This window comes from Petaurus breviceps, unplaced genomic scaffold (assembly GCF_028583685.1).
Source record: "Petaurus breviceps papuanus isolate PSGF00001 unplaced genomic scaffold, PetGlider_PUasm1.0 90977, whole genome shotgun sequence".
NCBI classification, from domain to species: domain Eukaryota; kingdom Metazoa; phylum Chordata; class Mammalia; order Diprotodontia; family Petauridae; genus Petaurus; species Petaurus breviceps.
This window is the reverse complement of record NW_027187391.1, coordinates 37,796,669-37,804,537: the sequence shown is the minus strand read 5'-3', so window position 1 is coordinate 37,804,537 and position 7,869 is coordinate 37,796,669. Positions and strand designations below refer to the sequence as shown.

The 7,869-nt window shown below is 36.0% G+C and overlaps 1 long non-coding RNA gene across 4 annotated transcripts in view; it reads right to left on the bottom strand.

The window, feature by feature from the left end:
- Window positions 1-7,869, bottom strand: part of LOC138152925 (uncharacterized) — a 306,686-nt gene that overhangs the window by 82,914 nt on the left and 215,903 nt on the right. Inside the window, exon 2 of one of the 4 annotated variants that reach the window (XR_011166236.1) lies at window positions 4,534-4,658. The exons of the other annotated variants lie outside the window; for them this stretch is intronic. This is a non-coding gene — a long non-coding RNA (uncharacterized lncRNA). The remainder of the gene's footprint in view (window positions 1-4,533; window positions 4,659-7,869) is intronic. 4 annotated transcript variants of the gene reach the window in all.

Sequence of the window (7,869 nt, the reverse complement as noted above, 5' to 3'; positions counted from 1 at the left end):
AAGGAAGGAAGGAAGGAAGGAAGGAAGGAAGGAAGGAAGGAAGGAAGGAAGGAAGGAAGGAAGGAAGGAAGGAAGAAAGGAAGGAAGGAAGGAAGAGAGAGAGAGAAAGGGAGGGAGAGAGAGAAGGAGGGAGGGTAAAAGGAAGGAAGGATGAAAGGGAGGGAAAGAAGAAGAAAATTTATTAAGTGTTTCCTATGTGGTAGGCACTAGTTAAGTACCACAGATGGGGGGAGGGGGGGAAGGGGAGCATAGTAGCCCTTGCAAGCAAAGAAATTACACTATTTTAAAATTTTAAATTCAATTTAATTTTTAAATAATAAAAATCTACTTTTTCTCTCTCCCATTTTCTACATCTTCAAAACTGAGAAACTAAAAAAGATAGAAAAACAAAACTCTAAACAAATTTGAATAGTCAAGCAAAGCTAATTCCTGTATTGACCACGTCCAAAAAATATATTTCTCTCTGTGTACCTGAGTCTATTACCTCTCAGTCAAGAGATGGTTAACATATTTTATCACAGGACCTCTGGAATCATGGTTGGCCATTTAACTGATCAGAGTTCTTAAGTCTGTCAAAGTTATTTGTCTTTATAGAATTTTTGTTGATGTATAAATTGTTTTTCTGCTTCTGGTCCCTTCACTCTGCAATTCATACAATTCTTCTGAGGTTTCTCTAAAACTGTCTCCTTCAACATTTCTAACTACACAATAATATTCTATTTTCATGTGCCATAATTTGTTTAGTCATTCCCCAGTTGATGGGCAACACTTTTGTTTCAGCTGTTTTGTCATCATAAAAAGAGCTGCTATAAGTATTTCTGTACATATATGTCCCTTTCAACTATATTTGTTCCCTTTGGAGTTTAGGCATAGTAGTTGTATTACTGGGTCAAAATATATCACAATATAATAACTTTTGATGGCAGAGTTCTAAATTATATATCAGAATATCGGGACCAATTCCCAGTTCTACCAGCAGCGTGTTAATATACCTGTTTCCCCACAACCCCTCTAGGATTTGTTATTTTTCCTTTTTTTTATCAACTTTACTAAAACATATAATGAGTATAAGGTAGAATTTCAAGGTAACTCTCACTTGCATTTCTCCTTCTCTCAGCTCCAGGTATTCTTTCTGTCTTGTCCCCCATATCTGGAATTCTCCCCCTACTTCTCTCCAACCATTGACCTTCCTGTCTTCTTTTAAGTCCTAGCTAAAATTCCATTTTCTACAGGAAGCCTTCCCTAACCCCTTTCAATTCCAGTGCGTTTCCTCTTTTAGTTTCCTATTTATGCTGTATATACATAGCATTGTATATTTTTTGTATACATTGACTCCTCCCTTAAATAGTACAATCCTTGAGGGCAGAAACTGTCCTTTGCCTCTTTTTGTATCCCCAGGGCATAGAACATCTGTCACATAGTAGGTGCTCAATAAATGTTTATCAGATAAAAGAGTGAGCATTCTAATGAGGAAAACAATATACAATTAGTGGAAATTTCAATAATTATATATAACCATTCCCTATTTCAATTTTTTTTTAAGTTTTGGAAATTAGATTATTATTTTATACTTAAAAACGAATGATGTTAAGAAATATAACAGCTATTTTGGTACTATTAAGTCCTACAAAAAGATTCCTCAATTTCAAACTTGCATACTCTGCCACTGCCACTACAGGGGTACCAACTCTTATTACCTCATCCCTGGCTATTTCAGTAGCCTTTAGGTTGGTCTCCTTGCCTTGAGACTTTTCCCACCCCAGTCCGGTCAATTATCAATGTGATCTTCCTAAAGCACAAGTCTTAACCTGTCATCCCACTTCCCCTCCCATTCTATAAACTCTAGTTTGAGGCTTCAAGCCCATTAGTGAGTTAGGGGGATGTCTACACCAAACATGTGACTACTTTCCCTGGTGAAATAATCAGATCAGAACAGTTTGTTCCAACAAGCATGAAGGGAGCTGAAGAAGACACTGAAAGTGTGATGAGACATCAAAAACACCCAGGTCACCCAGTGCATCCCAAGCCATTGCCAGTTGCCTTTATTTTGTCTTGCCTTTGGACTTCAGTGACTCAGGAAAAGAAAGTGAGGCTGACAGCTTTGCACAACTCTTCCTCACTTAAATCCAATTCACATGCAAGTCAAGACATCACCCCATAATGTCATTGGTCCTCTTCAAAAATGAGGGACAGACAAAAAAAATAAACTCTATTTTTTTCTATTAGCTTCTATGGTTTTCTATTAGGTCCAAGAACAAATCTGCAAAACCTGCTTGACTTTTAAAGCCTTTCATAAGCTGTTCCTTTATAATCTTTTTAGTATTTTTAACCCTTACTCTTTTCCACGTATGTGAGCTAGTGACAATGGTTTCCTTGATGTTTCTCACACAAGATAATCCATCTCCCAATTACATGCATTTGCATTGACTATCCTCAATGCCTGAAATTCTCTCCTTCCCCATCTCTGCCTCCTGGTTTTCCTGGCTTCTTTCAAGTCTTAGTTAAAATCCCACCTTTGTAAGAAGTCTTTCCTGAATCCCTTTGAGATTATCTTCAATTTATCCTGCATGTATTTCCATATTTCCTTCTACTAGAATCAGTACTCCTAGAGCAGCACTATCTTCTGCCTTTCATTGTAGCTCTAACACTAATGGCTGGCACATAGCAGGGGCTTAATAAATGCTTATCAATTTCACTTGATACATTTCACATTCAAATGCAATAAGCAGTGTGATGACACAAGTCATCTGTGTCATGAGCATATGCCAAATGGTGATGGTGGTCATCATACCCATCCATGGCAAGATTTAACACACATTGACTAAAATTTTGCTTTGTTCACAATATTATATTAATAATTACTATACTAGGGGTGGCCAGGTAGCACAGCAAGTAAGAGCACCAGCTCCAGTGTTGGGATGACCTGGGGATCAAATCTGGGCTTAGATACTCAGCACCACACCCAGAAATAACTGGCAGTGTAACCTTGAGCAAGTTACTTAACCCCAATTGCTTAAAAAAAAATTACTATACTGAATTCACTCAGTTGGATCCATTTTTCAGTCTTGTTCTCTCTTTTGTTGATTTTTTTTTTATTTTGTTTTCTTTGAAAAAGAAAATGAATCAGGGTGGCTAGGTGGCACAGTGAATAGAGCACCAACCCTGGAGTCAGCAGGACCTGAGTTCAAATCTGGCCTCAGACACTTAACACAAATACTAGCCATGTGACCTTGGGCAAGTCACTTAACCCCAATTGCCCTCCAAAAAAAGAAAAAGAAAGAAAATGAATCTATATAGGAGTTATACTAAAAAATATCCAATAATTTAATTGTACTGAAAAATATTCAATAATTTGGTCATCCCTTCAAGTCACATCCATGGTGCATCTCACAGTTTGCAAAACTCTGCCTTCAAATATTTTATAAATTTTCATTGTTATTTTTATTCTTATTATTCCCTTTTTTTCTACTTGGAGCTATTTTACAGGCAACTGTAACAGCTGCCACTTATTTCCCAGGACTATTAAGTTATTCAGATTGAGTGTCTGAAAGTAACATATAGTGTACCAAGATGCAAGCAAGTAGGCTGGGTTCTAGTCTCAATTCTATTATTAGCTAATAGCGTTATCTTGAGGAAGCCAGGTCACTTTCTCTGGGATTGAGTTGCTCATCTATAAAATTAGGAATTTGGATCATAGGATCTCCAAAATCACTTGATTTTTTTAAAAAATTAATAATTCTAAACTTATACTTAAACATATAGAGTTAGGCTTCTAGAAAGCAATTTTCAAAACCTAGTATTTTCTCAAAGAAAGGAAAACTTTCTCTAAAAGAACTTTTTTTTTTTTTGGTCTCCTTCCCAGGATTAAGCATGGAACAGCTGAGAACAGTTTGTAGCACTCCTAATTGCAATTAAGGCCAAAAAGCAAATACCAATAAAGCAACTTCAGGGAAAAGCAAATGCTCTATTAAAGTAACAGGATAGCCATTAAAGTTAATAATCATGTTTTGCACTCTATCAGGTCTTTCATCTGAGAATCTCAAAAGACTACTGACAAACACAAGCCTGACAGCATGCTCCTGCCTCCCACCACACATACCTCAATAAATCTGCTTTCTCAATTATCTGTATCTCATTAAAACGCTTCAACATAGTTGGTGTTAATCTGACAGTCTCCACATTTGCCTTCCTGACCCCGTTTCTGCTACTAGAATATTTAAATTTTTTTTCTGTGTGCTTTTCAGCATACTAGAACAATGCTTTTTGGAACCACAAAACAGGTGCTGTCAAAATTCAATGTCTAGCCTAGCAAGTCTGAAGTACTAACAGAGCAAAGCCACAAAATAGGTCACTATTACCAGTTTAGATGACCTATAGGCAGAGCTGAAACTAAGCCATTCTGGTTCCTGGGGCAAGGACCATACCACAAAACATACCCAGGCCAAGTATCACTGAGGGGTAAATCACCATCAAATCAAATATTTAAGACAAATTCAACTGGGGGTGGGCATAGGGGTAGAGAAGGAGTCATACCTTGGGGCATATACCACTGTGGGTGGAGATCCCAGTGCACTATAAAGTTGTTGTTTGAAAGTCTGTTTTGAAGAGAGGAAACAGGGTGAGCCCAGGTCAAGAAAGAGCTCATCAAGGGTAAAGCCCTGTCAAGGAAGAGTACACTATCTGTTAGATTGATTTGTATTAATTTATTTTTTTGTTACATTTTAGGTTCTAAGCTGTCTCTGTCCCCTACTCCTGCACTACAGAAGGCCACCATTTGACACAGATGTATAGATAAATATAGATATATGTATATGATATATGTATATAAATATGTGCATGTGATATATATGCATATAGGCATATCAATATATATGGATATAGATATACATATCTTTCTATCTTTATATAGGGAGATATATAGACATATCTATATATCTAGATCTACATAGATCTAGATATATAGAAATATAGATATCTATAGATATATATTGATATAGATTTATATAGATATCTAGATATATGTATGTAATATAGATATATGTGCATATCTAGATACATATATCTAGATATCCATATCTATTTCCCTATAGAGAGGTGAAGATATAAAGATAGAGACGGACATATAACACCACACTAAGCATACTTTTATTTATTAGTTATTTTCTTGGAGGTGACTAGCATCTTCCTTCATAGAGCCTTTATAGTTAATGTGAGTATTTTTAATACTCAGAAGAATAACTTAGTTGTTCACAGTCATTCTTTGCACAATATTGCTGTTACTGTATTCAACATTCTCTCGGTGTTGCTCATTTCAATCTTCATTATTTCATGCAAGTCTTTCTATGGTTTTTTTTTCTAAAATCAACCTGCTCATCATTTCTTACAGCACAGTAGTATTACATCATAATCACATTCTACAACTCATTCAGCCATTCTCCAATTGATGGGCATCCCCTCAATGTCTAGTTCCTTGACATCACAAAAAGAACTACCATAAATATTTTAGATCATATTAGTTCTTTTCCTTTTTCACTGATCATAGCTTCTTATTTTAATTAATAATTTGTATTAAGTGTAAAGCTCAATTGTTCCTAACTGCTGACAGGGTGTTGAGTTGTCAGCAGACACTAAATTTCAGTACCCTAAAGCAAAGTTCTGCCTTGCTCTAGTTGTGACTTTGTCTAGTTGTGTAAGTCTTTGACAATTTCTTTGACTCAATGGCACAATATCCTACTGTTTGCCTTCCAACTCAATGCTATTTTAAAAAAAAATCAGATTTTTAAAGATTTGTTGTCAAGAGGGAGAGACAACTCAGACTTCTGTGGCCAAGCAGTGAGGCTCCAGGGGATGGTGTTTGTGTTTTTTCCTATTGTGTATTTGTGCCTTCCTGGATCATATGTTCCCAGGAAAAACATGTGGTGAGTTTTCTAGCAAACTTCTGGAGGTTTTTAATCTCAAAAATCTCAGTAAGAATACAGACAATACAAAGTTGGGAATGATAACAAACACACTAGATGATAGTAAGATTTAACAATACCATGACAAGCTAGAACAATTGGAATGAATGTAATCAGATTAAATGTAGTGAGAATAAGTGTAAAATCCTACTCTTGGCTTCTGAAATTGACTTTATTGACAAAATTAACAAAATGGAAAAGGCATGATTAGATAACAGTTTGCCTGAAAAAGATCTGGAGGTTTTAATGAACTGCAAACTTAATATAACTCAGTGTTACATAGCAGGGGGAAAATCATAATATAGTAAGAAATATGAAAGTGTTAGTACCATTTCACACATTTGACCACATCTGGAGTGCTGCGATTGAGACACATCAATAAACTAGGGAGAATAGAAGACAACTAGAATGGTGGAAGACCTTCAGGCCTTGCCATATGAGGATTACTTGAAGTTTCTATATTTAATATACAGAAAAAGAAGACTAAGTAGGACATGATAGCTAAAGGATTTGAAGGACTATTACATAGAAGAGAGCTTAGATTTGTTCCATTTGGTTGCAGAGAGCCAAAGTAGGAGTAATGGCAGGAAATTGAAAATAAGCAAATTTAGTTCATATTAATGAAAACTTTCCATAGCATTTGAATTATCCAAAAGTGAGATAGACTTTCTATGATTACAGTGGGACCCCCTTCTTCAAACCAATTACTGTATGACCACTTGTTAGACATGTGGTAGTGACAATTCCTTTATAACTACAGTTTGGACCAGTTGAGGACCCTAGAAACTCTAAAATTCTGTGATTCTGTGAAAACACATTGAGCATTTGAGGCAATGAGAACCCAGAGCATTGCAGCTTGAAGAAAGTAAAAAATTACAGTATCCTAAGGCAATGGGTACCAGACTTCTTTGATTGTATACCTCTATCAATAAAAACAAAATTTAAATATTAACACTCCCCCAAAATATATGTATATTTGTTTATCTATGTCATATACATGGGCTACTACAGTAATAATTTAACATACAAAATTTAAACACAAAAATAGAAATTAAAAATGAGATAAAAGCAAAATAATATTCGATTCTAGAATTAATAGGGATTAACTAGAGAATATAGATTAGAAGAGTGACATGGTCACACCTACAGTTTAGAAATTTTATTTTATCAGCTATATGAAGGTCAGATCGGAATGTTAAGAAATTGGAGTTGAGGAGATCACTTAGAATCCTATTGCAATTGTCCAGGAGAGCAGGTGCTGGTTATGTGAGTTCAAAGAAGGGTGTGGAGGTATAAACAATAGTTTGGTAGCTGATTCAGTGTGGGAGATGAACAAGAATTTCTGAAATGGAGGCTCCAAATCTGAGTGATTAGAAGGATGGTGGTCCCCTGGACATTAAAAGAGAAACTCACAAAAAGGATAGGTTTGGGGGAGAAAAAAATAATACAATGAGATACACATACATACTGTCTTGGCTTATACTTTTTAATTCACTGAAAACTAATATAGTAGTGTCAGACATGGGAGGGTTCCTACTCACTGGACGCTGTTCTAGAGTACTAAGCCAGTCAAATGGCACAAAGACAGTTAAAGATTACTACTGCAGCCACAAGGTGATCTGGGGTTTTTGAGGGTGGGTATATAGGTCAGAAGTAGCAGGGAAAAGAAATTTTTCCACTGGCTATTATGAAGTTGTTGATTCTGGTTCCTGGACAGAGGCTCAATGATAACTGTTTTGAAGGGTCCCTTAAATGAACACAGAGAGGTAGGAACCTCTGGAAACTAAAAGAGAGAAGAAGGAGTTTTGTGGTGTTGTAGATAAAGCCTACACTTAGCTACCTCTGAGCATGGGATACAACGTCATCTTCCCACCTCCTGATTGGTTGACCTTTGACATGTTAGAGTCATGCC